The following is a 25,275-nucleotide window of genomic DNA, read 5'->3' on the forward strand; positions in this document are numbered from 1 at the left end:
GTTTAGATATCAACTAGTTCTCTTTTGCAGCGCAATTCGGGCAACCACTGTCACTTTTACGTTAGAAGATATCTATTAGATGTGAATTGGATCTCTAACAGGCCTATTCGGATTTCGAGATAATCACAAGATCTTGAGACGATTTAGAGATCAACTAGATCTACATTAGATATCGACTAGATGTGACTTGGATATCTAAGTCATAACTTGTCGAAATCGTTCAAGAGGACCTCCAGAATCGCGGAAACGTCAAATTTGACATATCTATCTTACAAATATCTTTAAATTATCCGTATCGTAACTTATTGAAGTCTAGTAGAAATCTAATTCATTTTCCGAATCGAGCCGTGGGTCATATCCTGTGGAAATCGTTCAACAGTATCTCCAGAATCGCGCAAATGTCAAATTTGACAGGTTAGATCTTAAACATATCGTTATGGTATCTTGGTGATGTCTAAAATATGTCTATTTCAAAATCCGAATCGGGCCCATAGTTACCCTGTTAATTTTAAGTAAATTAAGTTACTATGAAATACTAAGGATAGTGGATATAATATTTTTTGAGTGTGCCTTAGAGAAAAAAAACTTGCCATGGCTTTTAAAAACCAAAAAGCTAAATTCTTATAGAAAAGTAAATTACTTGACAGCCTTAACGATATGATTGCTTTAAATGATTGATTGAGATTGCTTCATATCAATCTTAATTTATAAAAATTCGATTGAGCTTAAAGCATAAAGGTAAATTTTAAGGCATTTTCACGTCATTAATCACACAAGAATGTTCAACGCCGCTGCTAAGTTAAAATTAGAAAGAATAAGTGTAAAACTTGTAATGTCGAAGAAAATATTGCGAACGCAAAAAATAAGGGTCGAAGTGAAATATCACCTGCTGTTATTGAACCAAGTGGAATTGAGCCCCAGAACAAAATTTGTCATTACACACGGCCTGATTCTAATATTAATAAACGTCAAAAATTTGATCTCGTTACGATATGGATCGGATCTGTTAGTGTCAAAAGTAACGTTTTTGTTTATAGATACGCACCTTTTTAGGGTGTGAGATCCGATCCATATCGTACCGAGATTTTTTTATGTGATAGTCAGCAAAAGAGCAGACGAGCCGCCTGATGGGAAGCGGTCATAGTCGCCCATGGACATAGCAACATCACATGAGTCACTTAAGCTTTGACGACCCTTGAGAAACCTAAATACCAGCTTCTTAAAGAATCCCATGTCGTAGCGCAAAGGAAATACCTCAGGAGGCAACTCATTCCACATTCTGCACGTTCTGGGAAGAAACGAGCGAGATGCCCGCTTATTCTTGGTGTACAGAACAGATGTAGTGCATAATTATTTTCCATCGTATTTTTACGGAAACGTACGAACGTGTCTCGCTAATTTCAGTCAGTCTCGGTACAAAAAGAGTGTCATGGTACTGAAGTAGCATGACAAATACGAACGTTTCCGAGAAAATACGATGGAAAACAATTATGCACTACATCTGTACTATGTATCTAAGTCCCACTTGCACCATTCCACTGACCCGGAGTTACCCGGTTAAACCTGGAGTTACCATGGTTACCAGTACAATTTGACACTGGGTTGACGGTTAAACCGCTTAACCCCGGGTTAGTGGGATGGTGCAAGTGGGTCTAAGAAGGCGGCAGTAAGCGGGAGGTACAGTGATATAAAAACGAGACGATAGCATCAATTCAAAAAGTTCTTCGCAATTCAAATTTATGTCGTTTATTTCAATTTGAATCAGGCTGACAGACTCGAGCGCGGCGTAGTCGGTACGTAGCGCCAGTTCGTAGCCGGCGTCTACGCGAGGCGGTCGTAGAGGGTCTACGAAGCTGAGAGAGTAAAAGTTCGTAACTCGAAATTGTTTAAATTTAGTGTAATATTGTACTGAGACTGGTGATGTAACTCTTTTAAGAATGTTATTTAGGTTAATTAAAATTTAAAAGTGTCGTAATGGTGTAAGATCAAGTTTGGAGTTAGAAACTTTTGAATTTTGAAGACTTAAGGGAGAAGTTTTGAGGTGAGTCTATATATCTTATACCTAATACTCGTAATATTAATGTTTTATTGTTAGAACAAAAATTAATATTTCTTTCGGTTTCATTTTAAACAGCATCAATAACGTAATTTATTTATTTGAAAAAAAAAACTGACATTCAAACGACATTACCTACTTGTATTTATATCAGAATTCATGTCTGTTGGTACACAGCGAAAAGCGATTCGGAATTGCTATTTGACAGTGAAATATTGTGTTTATGTATACAGTTGGTTTAAAATTAATTTTTGGATAAAATGTAGAGATTCGAATGTTAAATTTTTTATATGTATAACTTTTTTTTTATATATTTTGAATAATCTAAATAAGCAAACGATAGCTATGATTAAAATACATCAAATTGTGTTAATAGTAGTTTCTGTTACAAGGGATCAAAATTATATATTTCCGTCAAGGGCGTACATTGAATACTGAATGAAGCGATGGATTCTAAAGTAGAATCCTGGGCGTAATGAGGGATTCAAGTGTTAACGCCCAAGACGAAATAATTTTGATACCGTATGACACATATTGCATTTCACATCAACTATGAGGAAAATAAAAAAAAAAAATGAGGAAATTATCATGTATCAAAACACTATTTAATCTAAAAAAAATGTTATGTAAAAATGAAAAAAAATGTGTCCTAGAACAGAAAAGTACAACTGTGATCCCCCTTGCAGGGAAGAAAAGTGCCACTTTGATCCCTCCTAGCGGGGACGAAAAAGCCCTTTTTCGAATAGGTGATGTGAAAAATATTTTCCATAATGTCAATATCCAGGGAGAGAAATGAGGACTGCGTTTATATGGAGAATCGATCGTCCCCTTCCTCTTAAAGCGAAATTGTAATTCCATCTGTCCTACTTTTCCACACTCTTCACCTAATTAACTGCACGTTCATTAGTAAGCGATTGAAAAGTTCGACCAACATTTTCGGCGCCAACAACGCAACTTTCATAATTAGTTGCCCGAAGTCTACACTAATACAATTTTGATAATATGCGGTATGGGCCGAAGAGTTGCGGGAACAGTTCTGTACAATTAACATTAATGACTTTTTTTTTGCAGGCACGTGCCATAACTGTGTAGGCATGCTTATTTTTACGGCACGCCTTTTAGGCTAACATTTTAAGCGTATGACAATAACAACGATATTGTTAAATTTTTCTTATTTGCGAGAAAGAAGGTTAAGCTGAAATATATCACCGAATCTTATACCTTCAAACGAAATATTTATTTATTTATATATTTCGGGGATCTCGGAAACGGCTCTAACGATTTCGATGAAATGGATATGGGGGTTTTCGGGGGCGAAAAATTTATCTAGCTGTCTTATCTCTGGGAAAACGCGCATTTTTGAGTTTTTATATTTTTCCGAGCAAAGCTTGGTCTCCCAGATATTAGGTACCTCTATATAGATTTTTATTACAAAAATATATTAGGTACCTACGTCCTACTTGTGCGTTTTCAATTACCTACATTTGTCTTTTTACACAATAAATTATCCCAGTAGGATCCAATCTCTCACATAATATTTTGCTTTAATTAAAAAGTAAAACTTTCGTTAGCGAAAATGTGTAATTTTCGCTTTGAAAAATAAAAGGGTCTGAAAAGTAATCTAATTGTACAATCTAATTAAATAGATCGAACAAACACACGAGATATAAGCCACTGGAGTAAGAACACTGTCCGTGTATTTTTCATAATTCACAAAATATCTTGCGATATCCAAGGTTTTTAAATAAGACGGGAAAGTGCAAGGTGCACCCTAGGGATCAAGTGGCTTCATGAAACGGAACAGAGTTAGATACAAAAGAGTGTTCTGAGTTGGCTTGCGAAGATAAAGTGTCAGTAAATTGAAGGTGAAAATAAATAAAAAATGTTGAACTGATTGTGGGGGTTTTAACTAAGATATATGAATATGGATTCCTATTTAATGAATTCTATTCAGGTGAGGCACGCTAAATAAAAAATCGACTGTCATTAACCATTCTTTCGGAATTATATAATTAAGTACATATTTCCATAGTAGATATGGTACAATCAAAGTAAAAAAATATATATATGTTACGGGTGGTGTTAGAAGGTTAATTAAACTCAAGTTTAACTAGTATTACCCTAGCATTTTGGGTAAAGACCGAAATTTTAAGCAACATTAAGCTGTATTTGGCGTTTACCCGTACACATCTAGGTCTACCCAACACTGGCTGGGTGATGTTAGGTGTTGCATCATCACTTCTGACATTACCCTTCCAGTGTTGGGTCAGTCAACTGTAAAAATATGGGTGTGGACAACTTACTCAAAAATATGTCCCATAGTTCTTAAATTCACTGACATAAGAGTTATGGGACATATTTTTGAGATGATTTGTACACCCATATTTTTACAGTTGACTGTACACCTGGATACTTATTTATTTTGTAGATCAAGAAATAAATACACAAGGTTTTTCCGTGAAATTACTTACTCGAAGAGTTCTAACCACGGATCACACACAGAAACATCCTACAGTTCCACTATGATAATAATCAAAACCCAGCATTGAGAAAACCAATGAAATTAGGAGCGCGAGCGACCGTAAATATATACCTATATATTTATTTTAGGTACCTACCTATTATATGAATTACACAGTCAAGGCAAGGTCATATTTATCACCAATATTGTGACCCAAACCGTGACTGGAATCAGTATTTCCCTTTTTATACCGCAACTCGTAAACATTCTCTCGTTCTGGGGCGCGTTTTATCAAAAGCTTGTAACTTGATATCCAAGTGGAAGTCCCTTTTTGACAGCTTTTGTTAGAAAGGGACTTCCACTTGTATTACAAGTTACAAGCTTCTGATAAACAGGGCACTGTTCGTGATGATAAGAACCCTCGATAAATATCGCGGCAGCACTTTCCGATCCACTTGATTGTTCTTTTCATTACCTAATTGGGTCCCACTTGGTTTCCTAGCGGTTTGTTTGTATTACTAATTTACTACAGACTAAGCATTAACACTATACTTAGATACAGATGTACAGCGCGATTCGGGAATCGATTAGAGATAGGTACACTAGATATGAAATAGTATGGTACCATTGCCCCGGCTGAATATTGGAGCGGCGTTAATAGCGTAAGCACCAGCCGCCATAAGGTACCTTTTGTCGTGGCACGTCACATATCTTTACTATTTCATATCTAGTGAATCTCTAATTCATTTCCCGAATCGCGCCGGTAGTCTCAGTACGAAAACTAGTGATGTTGACTGAAGTAGCATGACAAATAAGTTCCCGAGAAAATACGAAGGAAAACAACTATGCGCTCCATCTGTATAAGAAACTATAATAGAAAGAGGTTTATCAGCCGCAATGGATTATTTATTACAATAATATGACTTTAAATAGTTTAAATCCGTAAGTAAAAATTTGCTTAGATTAGGTATTCTTGTCAAAATACATAAAAATATTATACACATTGTGCATAAATAGTTATTAAATATAATTTTTACTACTGTATTTTTTATATAAGTATCTGTAGGTATGTGTTATAGTATAGTACTTTTATTATAAGTTATTAGGGGCCGGGCTAGTGTTCGCGCTAAATCGAGTGAAAAAGCGCGGCCGTTCCCTGTTTTCTTGAAACCATCAGTGCATTTTCGACCCCTCTACAACTTTGCTATAGATACTCAGTTTATAAACTACAGCGCAACACTTAAATATGCACAAAACATTTTCGTCTGATCGTAAATAAAAACGCAACAAATGCAAAAGCGTCGCAGAAACAGATTTAGCCAGAAAATTATTTCACAAAACATTCATCTCGCCTCTATTAAATATATCACAAAAGAAATACCGTAATGCGACGCTTTTGCACGTGGAAATTATATTTTTATTATTCCTAAGCCCGGACAATTGTGTAATTTCACTTTGAGTACAATGGCCAAAGGAACTGGAGGAATATACAGGATGTCTTTAGCAATTGGACAAAGCTGAAACGTACATATGCATTAGGGTATTTAGAACCAGTATAGAAAGTATCATAACAATCGGTGTAGCGGTTACGAAGAAATTAACAAATTACGATTCTGTAACTTTGGAGCAACCTGTATGTGTTAGTAGCTCCTGAGGTAATATATAGTACGAAACCTTTTTCGACCGTTTTGATTATCTTTTTTTATTTATGACATTAATAAGATTCTGACTTTTGACAAATGTCATCATTGCCGCACATTTTCAAACAAATTATCAAAAGCACTGCCAATGATTAATACAGTATTTTTCTTTTTGTTGTCGATTATTGGAAATAACTTTTGTTTGATAATTTTTTTTTTTTATCATTTGTTCTAATTAAAAAAATATTACCGTTAGAGCATTTCTGAGAAGTAACCCTACGTGGGATTTCAGGGTTTGTCCAATGGCTAAGGTCAACCTATATATTCGTATATATTTATGTGATGGAAAGAGAAATACTCAGTCTATTTGAAGGTTTTATTATTCATTTGCGTTACCCCATTTTCCTTTACGAAAAGCTACCCCACTGAATATATGCGCTATTTAATATATTGAGAGACGAGTGGCTGGAACCACTTTAAAAAAATATAAGCATCAAAGATATATAATTTTATTTATAAATGTATTTGGATATCTACTGGCTGATACCCTCTTAAAAATATATCAGTATCAAGAAATTCCATTAACGAAGGTTTATTTTTCTTACTCATTCCTTTCTAATTTCCGTTACACCTAATTAACGTTTTATAATTATTCTACCTGTTTTTAATACAATATTAATTAATAAAAAATAAAAAAAATAGGTACCTAACCTATTTTTCCATATGGACAATAATATCTAATCCGTCACTGTTCAATACAAGTTATTTGTTTAGCGCAAATTGGAGCGGTTCTCGAACGCGGCACGCATCACTCACTCCGTACGCTGGCGTTGACATCAGCTGCAAACACGAGTATCGAGTACTATCAATCCAATTACAATAAAATGGCATTGTGCCATTGCACACTATACCCACGTACTATTACTACAAATGTATATACCTATAGTACCGACAAATACTCGTACAAAGAGACTACCGCGCACATACCGTAAGTCCTCAGGTAACTAATATGACCTTTGTATTCTCTACTATAACTAGTGCCTACGCCAATTCTCGGGATTAGTTGTCAAGCGGACTCCAGGCTCCCATGAGCCGTGGCAAAATGCCGGGACAACGCGAGGAAGATGATGATGATTTTCTACGAACTATTTCAAATACCTATTGAAATAGTATACGATATTTATTTATTTCATAATATTACATTGCATTATAAATTATTATGTCAATATATAATAATTAATATTATGATCGTCAAGAGTACATTATCAAATATGGGATATTCTAACAAACAATACATAGTTTAAGGTCTCATGAATTCGTCCATACAATATATTGTATTTTCTAGCAGTATTTGCTTTGGTTGGGACTGAAATTCCGACACACTGGCTATGTCTTTCACACGTTTAGGTAACTTTTCATAAAGGGATGGTCCCATCACCCTTGGATCTTTTGTACATAGGGCCAGCCTTTTACGAATATTCGTGAGGCGATGAGCGTTTCGTGTGTTATAAGTGTGGACTTCATCGGCTCGTTTAAATGTTTTCAAGTTTCGCTTCACATTCATCACTGTATCGTGTATATACATCGAGCATACAGTTAATATTATTTTTGATTTAAATAAATCTCGGCAAGATGTATTTCTGGGAACACCCGCCACGATACGAAAAGCTTTTTTTTGTAAAATTAGCACTCTTTTACTATCCGATGAGTTACCCCAAAGGATAACGCCGTAGGATATGATGGAATGTATATAGGCATAATACACCACTGCAGGAGAGTTTCTGGCGACACCAGTCTGCTAAGCTCACGCAGTGCATATATAGAGGTAGCCAACTTGTTACATACTAGCTCGACGTGAGGCTTCCATGAAAGCGTGTTATCAAGTTGGAAACCCGAGAACCTTACGAGCCTAACAACCTGGAATAATACCGGTAGTCAGTCCTGCTGGTTTGATAGAATCGCGGAACATTGATACACCACTAATTGAAGCTAGATATTCCGTATTATGTCAGGTCGATTGTACAATGTACATATTTCGACTATAAGTACGAGTATTTCAATCGAATATTCGATTCAGTAACACTCGAGCCAACGGAAATTCGGTAGGATGAATTCCGCGGCCCCGCCCCGCATTGGTTATTATGAAGTTCATCATGTAGGTACCTACCTACTATTGTGTGGAGTGCACCTTTTGTTTTCCAATTAGAAGATCTGATCATATATAATTTTTAGTCACAGGCTTTGTTTTTAGGGTTCCGTACCCAAAGGGTAAAAACGGGACCCTATTACTAAGACTCAGCTGTCCGTCCGTCTGTCTGTCTGTTACCAGGCTGTAACTCATGATCCGTGATAGCTAGACACTTGAAATTTTCATAGATGATGTATTTCTGTTGCCGCTATAACAAAAAATACTAAAACAAAATAAAATAAATATTTAAGTGGGGCTTCCATACAACAAACGTGATTTTATTGCCGTTTTTTGCGCTATGATACGGAACACTGACTTCGTGCGCGTTTTTTCCCTATGTTGTTGGTTTATTTATCGTTGCAGAGCAAATTTTCAGGGGCAGATTATGTAATTATTTGTTTGTCCCATAATTCTGAAATATCTCATCATTCTCCTAAATTATTCGAAAGTACGTATTTCGTGATTTTCTTAGTCATTCTATCATTCTGCTAATCTTATAATGCTTTGAACGAGTCAGCCGTGATCAGAAAATTGCAGCTCCGTACCTACAGCTTATAAACAAACCCCGTTATCAGTGGTGAAATTTTAATGAAAATGGAAGGATCGGCACTGCACATATTTACCATGATTGTATAGTCATTCGGGGTAAAGCCGACCACTGACTAACAGGCCGCCGGACGATATCGGCCTGTCAGTTAGAACAAAAATTTGACAGCTCCGAACAACTGACAGGCCGATACCGTCCGGCGGACTGTTAAGCAGTGGGCCCCTTAAGAGTACGCTGTGGGTAAGAGATCGCGGTGTGCCGTTCACCGGCAAAGGTGATGGGAGCGTTGTGCGTATTAGCAGGATTTGATGTCATTTGTGTCGATAATTTGGAACCACGTGAGCTGCTGCGGACGCAAAGTGAAAGCAGTTCGACACACGTCGCATTATTGGTGTATAATTAGTTCATTTAAGTCATGTTTTGATGCAATAATCAAGCACTATTCAATATGTTAAGTAAAGTATTAATAGTTATTTAATATTCTTAAATTAGTACGTGGATACTGATCAGACAATTTCATAAATATTCGTTAAACTTTATTTTATTGACAATTCCATTGAAATTTTCTTGATGCGAACAATTACCCCACATGCGTACTTTCACCCAATAGCTTGTGGAATTTTACCAGCACGGTGGGGGAGTGAGTGACAACCCTTGCGTTTCATTAAAATTACATCACTGATAACGGGGTCTGCTTATAAACTTTATTGCAGTTGCGCAATCCATTAATTAAGCCGTATGCATGGCATGTTTATATTGTTTATTCTTATATCTCAATTAATAATTCATCCTTATAGTAGGAAATGTTTTTCAGAAAATAATTTTGGTGAAAATTGTGTTCCGGTACCGGGTACATATTTTATGATGCTTTTACTTTTTAATTGTTTTTAAATGTTCGAGTACATCAAACGATTCAACAAAACTGTGTTTTATTGTTGTTCTTGAGTTTAAACCTTTTGCACTGTCTTATAATATCACTAGAGGAATTGTATCAAAAAGAGCATTTCGGACATATTTTTAAGATTGCAGAGATTGCAGCTATAGGGCTAACTAACTAATAATTCTAAGATTCTAGCTCTGTTAATCACCTGCCTTGTATTGGCAGTGAGTAACATTGGCTGAGACTTTGTGTGTTGGTCTCGTCAAAACTACGCATTGTATCGTTCTTTCGGGTTCATTATGATCTTGCTTTTCATTATATTACGAATTACGACTAGCAGTCACAGTAGACAGACGGCCATGACGAAACTATAACGGTTTCGTTGTCGTTTTGACGATGGAACTCTAAAATATATCATCTTTGTTATTGAGACTTACAGGCCTATTCGGATTTCGAGATAATCACAAGATCTTGAGACGATTTAGAGATCAACTAGATCTACATTAGATATCGACTAGATGTGACTTGGATATCTAAGTCATAACTTGTCGAAATCGTTCAAGAGGACCTCCAGAATCGCGGAAACGTCAAATTTGACATATCTATCTTACAAATATCTTTAAATTATCCGTATCGTAACTTGTTTAAGTCTAGTAGAAATCGAATTCATTTTCCGAATCGAGCCGTTAAAGTAGGTACTGAAATATGCTATCAAGATGGCATATTAAACTTTATTTATACTAGCCTATTGAGGTGTCCCACTGCTGGGCAAAGGCCTCTCCCCTTGTCTTTCACGACTCCCGACATAGCGCCTGCTCTGTCCAGTTACTGAGAAAGGTATCTAGGTCGTCCCGCCATCTCCGTCTGGGCCTGCCGCGTCCGCGCTCTCCTTCTGGCATCCACTTGGTAACTACACTAGCCCATCTGTCTGGATGCATGCGGCAGACGTGACCGGCCCAGTCCCATTTGAGCCTAGCAGTTTGATATTAAACTACCAACTTTTTTAAATTAAAAACAAGTTTTGCAAGTCAAAGTTGAAGGTGTAAAAATAACGAACAAAAACTGGTTTTCGCGGTATTTTGCCAGAGTCAAAAGATAGGTGCGACGATGCTGCTTTGCAGGGAGCGTGCTAGGTTGACTGTGACCAAACAGCAGAACCGATTTTATATATTTTAGAATGTTAATTTATAAAAAACCGGACAAGTGCGAGTCGGACTCGCCCACCGAGGGTTCCGTACTTTTTTAGTATTTGTTGTTATAGCGGCAACAGAAATACATCATTTGTGAAAATTTCAACTGTCTAGCTATCACGGTTCGTGAGATACAGCCTGGTGACAGACGGACGGACGGACGGACGGACGGACGGACAGCGGAGTCTTAGTAATAGGGTCCCGTTTTACCCTTTGGGTATGGACCCCTAAAAATAAAGCTTTTTTTTTGTGTTATGTGTAATTGTGTATTAGTCAAAACTATTTGTCGCTGAAATTTTTTTTTAAGAATTAAGTAGGTAGATAAAAGTGTTAAAACTAGTTTTCACCAAGACACTTCGGGACAACTAGATGTAGGTACCTAGGTACCTACCTAACTGGGTAGTGAAAACGCGTTTTCACTCAAAAGGGGTTTTTCGGTAAAATTATGTAAGTAGGTACAAAATTACAAATAAGATTTTCTGACTTTTGTACTTTTCTACGTTATCTGATATCTCTATTTAGGTATTATGCTTACTTATTTAGAGTTACAGAAAACTTAATCTGGTTTGGCTCGGTCTCCCCTTCTTAAAATATCTTAATAAACTTAATATTTTCATAACAAACACAACCTAATAATTATACAAGTACCTTTTGTTATAGCACATCACACATATCTAACGAACATAGGAAACAAAACAAAAACGAAATTCTAGTACCCTTGTTATCAACCTTTGCCTACTTCTGAAAACAAATGCCATTATAATAAGATAAAATCACTTAGCTTCAAAAGATTATATATAAGAATAATACCTACCGCAATTTTAGCTTCGAAGCGACCAATTTATATTTAAAAACCTCCCTATCTTGGAGCGCTTCCCCATTGTGTGGAAGCATTTATCTGTGAGATAGGAGTGTTCCGGCCATCCGGGGGAGACTAATGCTCAGAAAATTAGCCTTCTTGACCACGGACACAATGAACCCTGAAAGGATACAATGTATATTAGATAAAATCTTTTGGCATTAAGTGCAGGGTGATTTTAAGAATTGCCGAAGAAGTAAAAAGGTTTTTTGTTGCTAATTGATAAGTATAGTCTGTCAAGCTGGATATGTCAGTAGCAATGTAAAATGAACTAAAGTATGGTATCCCTAGGAAACGAAAAAAAAGCAGCAATGTATCGAACAACGATGAAATGTAAACAAAACAGTTCCACAGATAAGATATATGACACGCGATTTTCGAACAATTCAAACGTAGTGTTGCTAACCCGCGATTTATCAAATTTGCCGCCTTTTTCTACTGACATAGTTTGCGTGACCAAGTATATTAACGGCGTTATTCATTAACGTCTGTCAAATTTGACAAACCGTTGATAGGTAATCGTTAGTCCCTATATGTCATTTTGACATTTCTGTTTGTTAGAAAGAGTAACTAAATTTAACAGCGGTGTGTAAGAGGTTGCTAAGTTTTATGAATGAGGAGGTAAGTATTTAGAAGTAAAACCCCGTACATAGTGGTAGAAAAGAGGGAGTAAAAAAATAGGTATAGATATGTTGAAATATCTATCCAATGGTTAACTACTCGTATAGAGAAATATACTGTATATATATACTCTCCCGGCCGATTTCGACCACGGCGACTGTTTCAACTCCGCTGCTGACGTTCAACTGCAACGTTCGTGTGCCCGCGTGTGGCTTGCGTAGCCGAACTTATTAACAAAGACCGAATTTTATTCGCCTTAATATAAATTGTAGCAATATGTAGAGAGTGAGAGCAGGATTAAAGGATAGTGGTTTCACATTGTAATTCCCAATCCTATTCGATCGAGACCGCATCAGAATAATGTTTGTTATCGCACGCCGGTTAACCGACGTTCAAACAAGTTCTGATGAACTCATCACCACAATACAATCCCAAGTTGATGACTGCCTAGAGGAAAGACCGTCATTAAGCCGGTCCCTTCACACTTAGAAACGCGTTTATCGCCACTCTCAACTTTTAATTAACTAATGTTACTCGTACCAGCATGCTGAACTTTCTGACAATGCCCTTCATTTTTTCCTATCTTTAGAATTACGAGGTTCGAATTTCAAGTATGCGATTCTAATTTCGAAATGGCGATCTGATTGTTGTCTTCTCTAATTTTCGAAGTCCCTTTACTTTTGTTGGAATTTATTATTTATCTGTAATTTAACCCTTAGTTTTATTAAAATTTAACAGTTGATTGAAATTGTACAGTGTATCTGCGTTCAACAATTTGAACACAGAACAGAAATTCCCGTTGTCTAATAGAGTTGGCAATAAATTTAGAGATTTATTAATGCCTGAAGTGACGGTTTCCTTTTGATTAGAAAATCTTGAGGCAATTACTTACCAACAACTAGTAACAACTAACAACTAACGGTTGATAATAAAAAATGAGTTTCGATTAAGCAAATGAAATTAAAGACGCATTACTATCTTCTCTTAGATACCTACTGAAATGAAATAACTGCTTAGGTTACACGTTTTTGAGTTTCCGAAGATGACTGGTATCGAATCTTTCAGCTTAGAGGAGAAACTGTAGGTACCATGTTTAGATAACTTCAATCTTCTCGTGACCTTTTTCGTCTACAACAAATATCAAGTAATACTTGAGTGTTTATTACTAGAGATGCCACGAATATTCGGCAACTATTAGGTATTCGGCCTATTCGGCCACTTTGCCGAATATTCGGTATTCGGCCGAATGTTGCCTACTATTCGGCCGAATACCGAATATTTGTTGCACCTACCTAAAAAGAAAAATTACACAAAAAAATAACCAAAAACTAGGTATATTTAATATTTAAAATGTATTCTTGGAAAGTAGTTAAATACGAAGGCACGTTTTAGACCATTTGTTGATTACACAATATTTTATTTTTATCATGGGTCTGATTTGATTGACTGTAACCACATTCATTAATTCTGTTCAACATAAAAATATATCTTATAGCAAACGTTGTGCTTTGTTGGCGAACAGTTTTCGTAATAACTGTGACTCAAAATGTTCGCATGTCATGCCAAATATTCGGTCGCCGAATATTCGGTATTCGGCCGAGAGAAAGGCCGAATATTCGGTATTCGGCCAAATTCACTATTCGGGGCACCTCTGCTTATTACTTCATTTTTGAAATTGGCACGATTGAACCACTTGGCATTCCAAGAATAATTCATACTTAGTTGGTATGTAAATCAGAGCTATAAAATAATGACTAAGTACTGTCCATGAACCACGGCAATTACCGTTAGCTAGTAATGGGACAAAGGCTTGTTATAAGGGCGGCGTGACAGACACGGCTGGCTGTGCCCGCGCTAATATAGTTTAACGGTGCGGGAATAGCGACAATATTCCACGCTTCGGCGACAATAAAATTAGAATGGAACATGTCAGCGTTACGCGCTGGAACGCTTCGTGGTATATAGTGCGATAAGTGGATAAGGGGTGATACACAATACACATTTTAAAATAAAGTCACTTCTTTGGGCAACACAATATATTAAGTTTAACGACTCTGGTACATAGGTACAGTATGAGGTATAAACCTCCATATGTAAACCTATCCGGGTTTTCTTATTGAGTTTTAAGTACTGAAAAAATTTATTCCTCCTGTAAGGGTACAGCGTACGAATTAGCTTTAGATTCCCTTAACTTTGCGACGTCTACAAGAAAGACGCGAACAAGTTAAGCATATTAAACAATGTACGACTTATAAGACCAATTAAACGATCAAAGCTATGAATAAAAATATTAACATTTGTGACCGTTATTTGATTAATTAATTACATTCATTATATTTTAGAATGATTAATAATAGTCCATGATCAAACATAATACCTATGGGTAATTAGTTAATTTCTCCTAACTGATACAGTAATTAACGGTATGTATACAAACGGTAACTGTTTGTTATAATAATTGAGTACCTATATGCTCTACATAATATATATGTACCTGCGTAGTACATCTGAGTAGTTAAATATCCCTGAGACTGTGTGAAATGATTTTAATGTTTTAATTAATCATATAATCAAAGTGTGAATTTTTATCCTAATAAATAATATCTGGGAGACCGAGCTTTGCTCGGAAAACATATAAAACTCAATAATGCACGTTTTCCCAGGGATAAGACCGAGCTAGATCGATTTATCGCCCCCGTAAACCCCCATATAGCAAATTTCATCGAAATCGTTAGAGCCGTTTCCGAGATCCCCGACATATATACCGGGTGTGGCCTGTAACATGAGCAAAAAATTAAACTGTAGGCTGTACTCCTCATACTGACCAACATTTGTTCAGCGACTTTTAAAAATAACTTGGGGTTTGATTTTAATACACTTTAAAGTTTAGTCTAAGACGCAATGTATTGCGAATTTGGCGTGACAAGTAACGTCAATCACAATGATATGGCGTGGCGATGGCGTCCATTGATAATAATATTTATTTTGTATGAAAAATAGGGAGTCTAAATACTTCATAATTTTTAAAAGTTGTAGAACAAAAGTGTCTCCGTTTGAGGAGTAGGGGAGACCGAGGTGAGTTGTGACAGAGGAAAGTTGTGACATCGTTGACTTTTTGGAATCTATTAACTAAAAACAAGGTCGCAATAGCGCGCGTTTGTTAGTTCAAGTTACGAGCTAACAAACGCACACTGTTGCGAGCTCGCTAACAGTCATTAGATTCCAAAAAAATCGACAATGTCACAACTCTCCTCTGTCAAAACTCACCTCGGTCTCCCCTACAATCTATGTTTTAATTATTTGCTCGTGTTACAGGCCACACCCGGTATATAAATAAACAATAATTGCTCGTTTAAAGGTATTAGATTAGATAGATAGATTAGGTAAGTACAAGTTTACTATAATATTATATATAGTAAAATATTTAGTCTGCATTTGATTTAACTATTGCAATATTATGAGATATCTATATTCTTTAGATTTTCATAAATTAGATAGCATGTCGGGACCAAGAGGTACGTAGACATACCTACGAGTAGGTATGTATGTAGACACATTAAGGTTACGTTCCGATGACAACTGCAGCTGCATTACTATCGTGATTACTGATTACGCAATTGCAGCCTTGACGCGGGCGCCGTATCTATCAATTTTCTAAATAAAACGAGTAACGTATTGAACGTCATATTAACACCACAACAAACATGTGTTTGTATCTCAATTGATGGCACGTTGGCGTAGAGCAAACAGCTTTGCGGCGTATATTGACTCACCATATGTATCGCCATTACTTATACTGTTACTAGTAGCCCGAAGCACTATCCAGATATACAAATATTTTATGGTACAAACGCTCGTGTTTAACGCGCTCAAAATTCAAATCGTGCCAAAGTTGACTTGTAGACTAATATACATACACAATCTGCTTAAAAAATCTAAATATGCTTTATTTGGCGCGATTTCAAGAGATCCCATCTTATGGTAACGGCTCTTAATCCTGGAAGCCTAGCCAAAATGACAATAATTTGCAGATAACGAAACGCTATTGTCTCTCTATCACTCTTCCATATTACTATTGCGATAGAGACATAACGTTTCGTTTCGTTTCTCTGCAAACGAAATTTAAATTAGGAATCTTGGAGGCAAAGAATTCAATTGTACCCTGATCCTATTTAATTCTGACAAAACACCAAAACAAAAGGCAAGGCCGGTTTAAAAACCTCTTACCATAATGACCCTCTTGTCAGCTCAGCAGAGTGTACAAAACAGCAACACTCCTAACGTGGACCTTATTACAAAAAGCATAGGGTCCACCGATGTAAAGTTAACAGTGTGCGTGATGGTACTTGTAGATTTTTGTAAGCAACACGGCGTTTACAAGTAGGAATCACTCTCTGCGGACTACTCTGCAATCTCCACAACACATAACAACCCTAACCTTTGGAAACTCATTAAATTTTAAATTTTGTTGTCGCGTGAAGTTCATGTTATAATTTAACTGGTTTCCAAAATAATACCTTTAGGGTATTGTTATGCATAGTAAGGCAAATCTTCGACTTTACCTACTCTTAAATGGAGCATTCCACGGGCTGTCCCGTATAAACGCATTTTATTTCCTGTGTTGCGACTTTTTTTTCAGCATTTATGCAGGCGATTATTATTCTGTACATTGTTTTGATCATTTGTCATAGAAAAGGAAACTCTTGTACGGGACAAACGGTAGCCAATTTTCATGGAATGCTCCAAATGTGAACTTGACAAACTGTTGTGATATCACAACTATGACCAAATTCATGTATTCACGCGAGCGAGACGCACGGACGAATGGTAACAAAATTACATTATCTAGATATCATTTTGACTTCAAAATGTAAGTTCGGATTGACCTCCGGGTTTACACAGACGTCTATATCGAAAAACTCTGCAATACGGAATCCGTCTGACGGTTCAGATTAATGATCTAGCGATACGATTGATGGCCACAGGAAAAACCGAAATCTAATGGCAAGTATCACTTAACTACTTCTCGTATAAAGTACTATTAGAACTTGATTTTTCTTTTTTATTTAAAAAGATTAAAAACGCTGTTGATTTTTAAGCTTTGGGGGTGATTAAATATTACACCAAATGAAATTCCTATGTTTATTTAAATTCGAGAACGCTTCTGCCTGGATGGGTAACATAATTATTATGAATTTCGTGGAATAAATATGTATTTACCTACAATTATGAAAATAATTATGTTTAAAGTAGGTACGGTATTGAAATACCAAAAATGACTACCTATGGAACACGATTTTGATTTCATTTGCACAACGGTAAGATTGGGTTGTCAGATTAGAACGCTATTTATAACGTATAGGTACCTCTTTTACTGTTATAATAAAGTAAACCGTGTTTCTTAGCGGCATGACACAAGCGCGTACATTACATTAAAGAACGCCATTTGCGTAATGCTCTTTCACCCTAAGGCAATGTGTCGGTATTATTTAAAAGCTCACATTATTGTCATGTTGAGCTCAATTTAAAGTATATCGACATGTCAACTATTACTTCGAAGGTGCCTATTTTAGTAAAATTGTTTTATGACATTATTAAACTTGTTAAGCTTAAGCTATAGTAATAACATAAAAGTTTACTTAATAATGCTTCTAGTTTCAATCAATTATCATCATAATCACCATCCTCATCATCAGTTTCAATACTTATTGCGTTCTTAATAGCAAGCCAAGGCGATAGCTTAGTATTCTGCCCTTGAGGTCTATTCAGATAGTAACAGCTGTCAAAAGTGACACACGAAGCTGAAAGATCATATCCATCACAAATTGATAGCAAGAAATAACTGTCTGAATAGACCTCCTGGTCACATTTCACGTTCAGCTAAATTAAATAGGTGTTCAAGGTTTGCGGCAGAAACTATTCTTCGACAACAATCCCAAAACAAAAGAACGTTTTTGCTTCAACCTAGTTTAATATTTTTCATTCATATACAGAATGGTTTATAACAATTTAAGAAACACAAATGTGGTGTCATTGGAATTATTAGTAAAATCCATAATATTGCATGAATTATTTTCTTTTCTTAAGGGGTTTAATTACCATTTCGCCGGACGATATCAGCCTGTCAGTTAAATGCAAAATTTGACAGCTTCGAACAACTGATAGGCTGATATCGTCCGGCGAACTGGTAATCTGTGGGCCCTTTTATCAAGTTTCAAAACTCATTACTATTGCCCATTCCACGTACACAGAATAAAGCTTTTTATGCTTTTCCCGAAAACTTTTAATCAAAATTTGTCAGGCAAATTTAACGAACTATCAAGCTGTTCTGTTTTATTCATTTAAATTAAGCGGTTATAAAACTATTGTAAATACGAATGTGTCAACGCTGCAAAATTTGAAATGTTCAATATCAATGAAGATATAAATTCTTGTTTCACAGTAGAGAGATCTGTTCCACGACCGGTTTCAAACTTCCAATGCCCGCGGGTAATGAAATCAATTGCTGGTTTTATAGGGGCTCCATGCTCCATCACACGCCGTCGGACAGTCTATTAAGATATGCCCTCGGTCCTGTCTCGAGCCTTCCAGCCCGATTGTTTCCCTACACTCTATTATGATAGCAGAGACGAGATGAGAGGCCAATCTCCGGGCTTGTTTTGTGTGAAAACCAATGCATTATTGAGTAAAAAGAAAACCAAAAGGATGTAAAAAGTACAATGTTTTTAAAATAAATACCAAATTAACATTATACATAAAGCAAACATTTCATAGAAGGAGAATATAATCCCTTTCTGTTATTTTATATTAATATAAACTTTCACAAGTATGTACATCGTGTACGTATTAATATATCCTTTTGTTGTTCTTGCACACGTTTATTTCTCCCTACGCGCCCCGTGTATTGCTGTAGCAAGGCCAGCAATTACCTACATCTTCAAATTCCTGATGCGAACAAAAGCGCATCGGCCGCCAGGGTTCATTAATTAACGTCCAAGTTTACTTGTGGCTCGTGGCTCGCACCGACTGAGCAGCAACTCAAAATATATTATATCCTGGAAATTTACGAACATTGTTTTCCATTTTACGGTGAGCGTTAAAGGATTAGTTCGGTTTGAGGAACTAAGAGCCAGTTCGCAGTGTAATCTCCCTCAGTCGTGCTCCAAAATACAACATCTAGTCTGATCTTGTTTGTGTGTTTAGTCAATGTAAAGTTGCAAATTAAGGGCTTAATTCTAGATCGCTGTAGAAACATATTGGATTAAAGTAAATTATATTCGTATTGGCCAGCAGTTTGTAGTGGCTGTGTTACTTATTCCATATACTTGTTCAAGTTTCGCATCAGTACCTAAGCGTTTTGGAAGCTTTCATTAAGAAAGTAATTAAAACATTTCAAAACAGTGCTAAATTTAATTTAGTCAGAAGCTTAAATTATTAAGCTCGTATAATCGATAGGTGTATTACTAGAATAGTCCAATTCTATACATATTAGAGACAATAGTCAAATATTCGTAACAGCTTCGAATGCACGGAATGCTGGGAAGCTCCTGTGAATAATTGATGAATGTCGCTTTGAAGTAAAATTGATATCGATATTATATGTCCCTACGTGGGTAACTATTCTATGATAAGCAACTTATTGCGTTTACGTTAACTCGAATTCCGTTTCATACTTTTAAAATCTAATTCTCTTTTTTTTTACCTATACAGTCATATTCATATACATATATTCATATACATATTATATTCATAGACTAGTAAGATATGAGTAAGATTTTAAAAATGTGAATGGTTAGCCACGGTTGAAAAAAATCTAGTATTTAGTCGATTGTAGCGATACAACAGTCAGCATCGGTAACGGTTGAGAATTTGCTTCAAAAAATCTACCATTCTCTAATAATTACAAAAAAAAATCGGGCAAGTGCGAGTCGGACTCGCGCACGAAGGGTTCCGTACCATATAAAAAAAAAAACAAAAAAAAAAGCAAAAAAAAAAACGGTCACCCATCCAAGTACTGACCACTCCCGACGTTGCTTAACTTTGGTCAAAAATCACGTTTGTTGTATGGGAGCCCCATTTAAATCTTTATTTTATTCTGTTTTTAGTATTTGTTGTTATAGCGGCAACAGAAATACATCATCTGTGAAAATTTCAACTGTCTAGCTATCACGGTTCGTGAGATACAGCCTGGTGACAGACGGACGGACGGACGGACGGACGGACGGACAGCGAAGTCTTAGTAATAGGGTCCCGTTTTACCCTTTGGGTACGGAACCCTAAAAAGAGGTTCCTCAATATTAAACAATTAGAGTCTAACTATAAGATAGTTTTGAACGTGAACTGTAAATATAGGTTTCATTCGCTACTATTGAAGCTAAGTAGAAGCTAATAGTATCTAAGACTTCTAAAGATAAAGATAAAGATAAAAAATAGTTTATTCAAGTAGGCATATTACAATGCGCTTATGAACGTCAAATAAAGCTATACCGGCTCCAACCGTACACCTCTGCCTCGAGAAGATTTAAATCCCCCCTCAATTGGAGGAGGGTATCCCAATACGGCACCGGCAACAAACTCGGCGGGACACATCTGTTCAAAACATTATTACATCTTATAATTAACATGCATTACGAGTAAATAAGAAAAATTCTTCGAAGAGTATATGTGTTCAAATAGGTAGGTATTTGAGCTACACGCCGACGACGCCGACTCACTTCACAAGCATGCCACGCTAAGCGTACTAATTAAGTTCAAGCAAATTAGATTGATTGGTATCCTACGCCGTCAAACTTGCATAAAATAGATATCTATACAATAATATAGATGCCTACTAAGACATACCCTCCTCCAAATAAGGCCCTGGCGGCTTAGTCAAGGTGACAATCGCTTGCGCTTCGCGTCTCTTTATCACTCTTCCATATTAGTGTGACAGTGACAGTTGCGTTTCGTTCGCTACGGAGCGTTAGCGATTGGCATGTTGTCTACGGGGCCAAAACCGATATTGCTTTAGGTTTCTTTAGCATGGATAGATTATGTAACGAAATTAGGAGATGGTGCATCGTCATCAATGTCATCATATACAAAAAAAGTCATCTTTACACCGCAGTAGTTTTTTCTACTTTATGTAATTTAAATATCAAAAGTCGATCAAAATAATTGGAAATATTAAATTCAGAGATAATATTATGTAATTGCGGAATAGGGTCACAAAAAAGGTTTACATAGATGGCGCCATCATAGCTGTCTCAAGTTTTATTCTATGAGATTTGGCTTAAAGGATTGGCATCCATGAGCAAAAATTCCGAAAAAATAAAACAAGAATTTGACACAATAGGCCTGTTGCAAGTAACAAAGAATCATGGAAATAATATATTTCTAAGTCCCGTTTCATTAACAACCAATATTATATCGTTTTCCGTAATAATATGAGTAGGTATACACCGTGTTTTTTTTGATTTCCGTTAATTTCAAGGGTGCATTCCTGAGCTTAAATCAAGTAACTTTCTCAAAGACACCGATGTTCTAATTAAGTCCATTTCGGAGATAATACATAATTTATTTTTTTCCTATAAGGCCTCTACAAGCGTGTACACTTGCCTTAGGGCCGGCTTACATATTGATTAGTGTTTAGAATGAGTTCATACATTTGCTACTAAACTTAAGTACAATCTCGGTCGATTGATGTACGAAATGACATTGATATGTAACAGATTTCAATTGTTTGGTTGAGTTAAATGTAATGCCCGTGTTACAACAACGCTATATGCTACATTTAATTACTTCTTAAACAAAAAAAAAAAACAAAAAAGAAAACAAAAAAATTTTTTTTTTTTTAATTAACTATGCCATTTAGTTCTTATAAACGTACTTAACTATACCCCGAAGTTAACGGAATTCAATAAAAACACGGTGTATAATTACTGTAATAGTTTATACCTACCATATACGCGATGGTTTTTCCTCTGGGCCCAAAATGGACGATCTCCTTTGTCTACCAATTTAAAATGCGTTTCCTGCCATGGCCCTCTATTACTCAACGCACACAAACGGCAAAAGTACCAAGTTTCGTTTTCGAGTCCGCCTTTAACGATATTCTAAATATAACCTCGTGGCTTTCCATTATTTATAGGTAAATATTGTCTTTTACAAGCAAGGCCTGAAAGTGACACATATTAATCTAAATTAATATAAGCATATTATCTAGTGTTTTTATTTTCTTGCGCTGAACCTGTGACAGCTGTCGCCTGCCTGTCCTAGCCCCGCCCCGCGGGATAACTTTGTTCCACAGCGCGCATTCAAAATAATAATGGTTTGATAACATGGTTTTTAAGTACGGTACCTATATATATATAAAAAAATACATACCTTTATCGGTAAAAAGGTGACTTAAAGAAAGTACCTAAAGTCTATTTTTTCTTTCCGTAGACTAAAATGACATTTCATGTGTTGCTAGTTGTTTACGTCTTATAAATAGTGATCTGCTACAACCGGTATTAACCGAAAATAAACTATTGGAAGGTACTTATATTTGTTGATGAAGTGTGTGTAACACAATGAATGGATAATCCGTGACGTGCTAAAATGGGACACTAGGAGAGGTATTAAAAGCGGCCAAATGCGAGTCGGACTCGCCCATGAAGGGTTCCGTAGCAGCAAGTAACATAATAAAATTGCGGTTTACGATTTATGACGTATTAAAAAAAATTACTTACTAGATCTCATTGAAACCATAGAAGGTAGAATCGTATAGAAGTGGTATACTCGTACGTGTGCCTCCGTGAGGGACAAAACATACGCAAATGCGACACTGTGATTGGTCGAATTCATTTGTTGCCCACCATAATCCATACTAAAAAAACGGTGGGGAACAAATAAAATGTGAGACTGTGACAAGGACAAACAATAATAGCTCTTTCGCTGCTACTCCCACTGAAAGATACATAAGACTATCCTGTTCGGTCACTTCTCCCCACCCTCATGCCAGATCCAGTTTTGAATCATGTATCTGTATGCACATCGCACCAACGTATCGATTCTTCAGGAGCTCAAGATCCAGACGAGGCTACTACCACCTGCCTACGAAGGATTCTGGAGTAGGTACTTCGGACACATAGCCAGGAAAAGCACCGATAATCTCGAAAAATTAGTGGTCACTGGCAAAGTGGAAGGAAACAGACCTAGGGGCAGAAGCCCGATACGTTGGACTGACCAGGTCCGCACCACCCTCGACACCACCGTACACGACGCTCTCCACAAGGCAGCAGATAGATGTGTATGGCGCCGAGTGGTCCGCACAAAACTATTTCGACGAGATGGTCACGACCCTCAGCATTGAGGAAACCGACGCGAGGAGGGAGGGAGGGCGATTATAACGCTAAAGGACTAGTTTTTGATAGTGCCTTCTCAGGGCGTTTTTATAGTGGACTAGATTGGCTACAGTACGAGACTAGAATTGTCTCTGTACATTTAATAGTTTCCGAAATAAACAGGCCTATTCGGATTTCGAGATAATCACAAGATCTTGAGACGATTTGGAGATCAACTAGATCTACATTAGATATCGACTAGATGTGACTTGGATATCTAAGTCATAACTTGTCGAAATCGTTCAAGAGGACCTCCAGAATCGCGGAAACGTCAAATTTGACATATCTATCTTACAAATATCTTTAAATTATCCATATCGTAACTTGTTGAAGTCTAGTAGAAATCTAATTTATTTTCCGAATCGAGCCGAAAGCCTTTCAAAGTTAATATTTTTTTTCGAACTTGTATTCGTAGGCTATATAAGTAAGTGCAGTGAGTATGCACTTTTGTCTCAGGCGATGCCGCTTGGCACAATTGTTTGTAAGGTCAAACAAAGCTGATTTGAGCCGGTAGACACGAGATGGTACCGTGCCTACCTCCCAAAAAGGGGGGGGGGGAATGGTCGGCTTCCCAGGTGCAATCTATGCTATAATTCTTCCTGCTCTTAGCAACTAGGGCAAGTTATATATCATTTTCATATAATTTATGGACGGGCACATTATATTCATACTTTTAAAACGCCAAGTTAAGTGTTTCTTTTTACATTTTTAACCTTTGACTTTGGCCATAATTACATTTCTATGGAAATCGTCACTCAATTCGCTACATATTTTCCAAAAAAATGTATGACTGCCTGCTTTGAAGTGATTTATAGAATAAGGAATCCCTAAATTACATGAAAATGATATATTACTTGCCCTAGTTGCTAAGAGCAGGAAGAAATATAGCATAGACTGGACCTGGTAATCCGACCCTTGCGCCTCCCTTTTTGGGGGGTAGGCACGGTGCGATCTCAAGCTACCTGGCCAAATCAGCTTTGTTTGACCTTAGGAACAATCGTGCCAAGCTGCATCGCCTGAGACAAAAGTACATACTCACTGCACTTACTTACCCTACGAATACAATTTCAAAAAGTTATAAATTTTGAAAGGTTTTATTTCGGAAACTACTAGATTCTAGGGAATTCTAGTCTCGTATTGTAGCAAAGGAGATCGTCGATTTTCTTAGGCGTTTGGGCCCACTCGCAAATTGAATGTATACATGTAATATATATAGGAAATTAATCGTTATAATTGCTAGATCATGATGATAAAAACAGAATCATGAAATATAACGGGAATTTTGAGAAATACTGCAATAAAAACTTGAACATGACAAGAAAAACTTTGATATACAAAAGCGTATACTACTCACACTATTCTGTAAAAGTGTTTGGCTTTTTAAAAGAAAATAGACAAAGTATAAAGTATGACATGTAAATGAAACTGAAATCGTATCCGCGTTCAATAAAAAGTTATATTTTGATC

At 36.5% G+C, this 25,275-nt stretch overlaps 1 protein-coding gene across 2 annotated transcripts in view; it reads left to right on the plus strand.

The window, feature by feature from the left end:
• Positions 1–1,797: 1,797 nt before the first annotated feature.
• Positions 1,798–25,275, plus strand: part of LOC134794389 (octopamine receptor) — a 50,344-nt gene continuing 26,866 nt past the window's right edge. For both annotated transcript variants that reach the window (XM_063766195.1, XM_063766194.1), the window contains exon 1: positions 1,798–2,041. The gene's annotated coding sequence lies outside the window, so the exon portion shown is untranslated. The remainder of the gene's footprint in view (positions 2,042–25,275) is intronic.

The sequence above is a fragment of the Cydia splendana genome, chromosome 10, assembly GCF_910591565.1.
Source record: "Cydia splendana chromosome 10, ilCydSple1.2, whole genome shotgun sequence".
In the NCBI taxonomy this organism is placed as follows: domain Eukaryota; kingdom Metazoa; phylum Arthropoda; class Insecta; order Lepidoptera; family Tortricidae; genus Cydia; species Cydia splendana.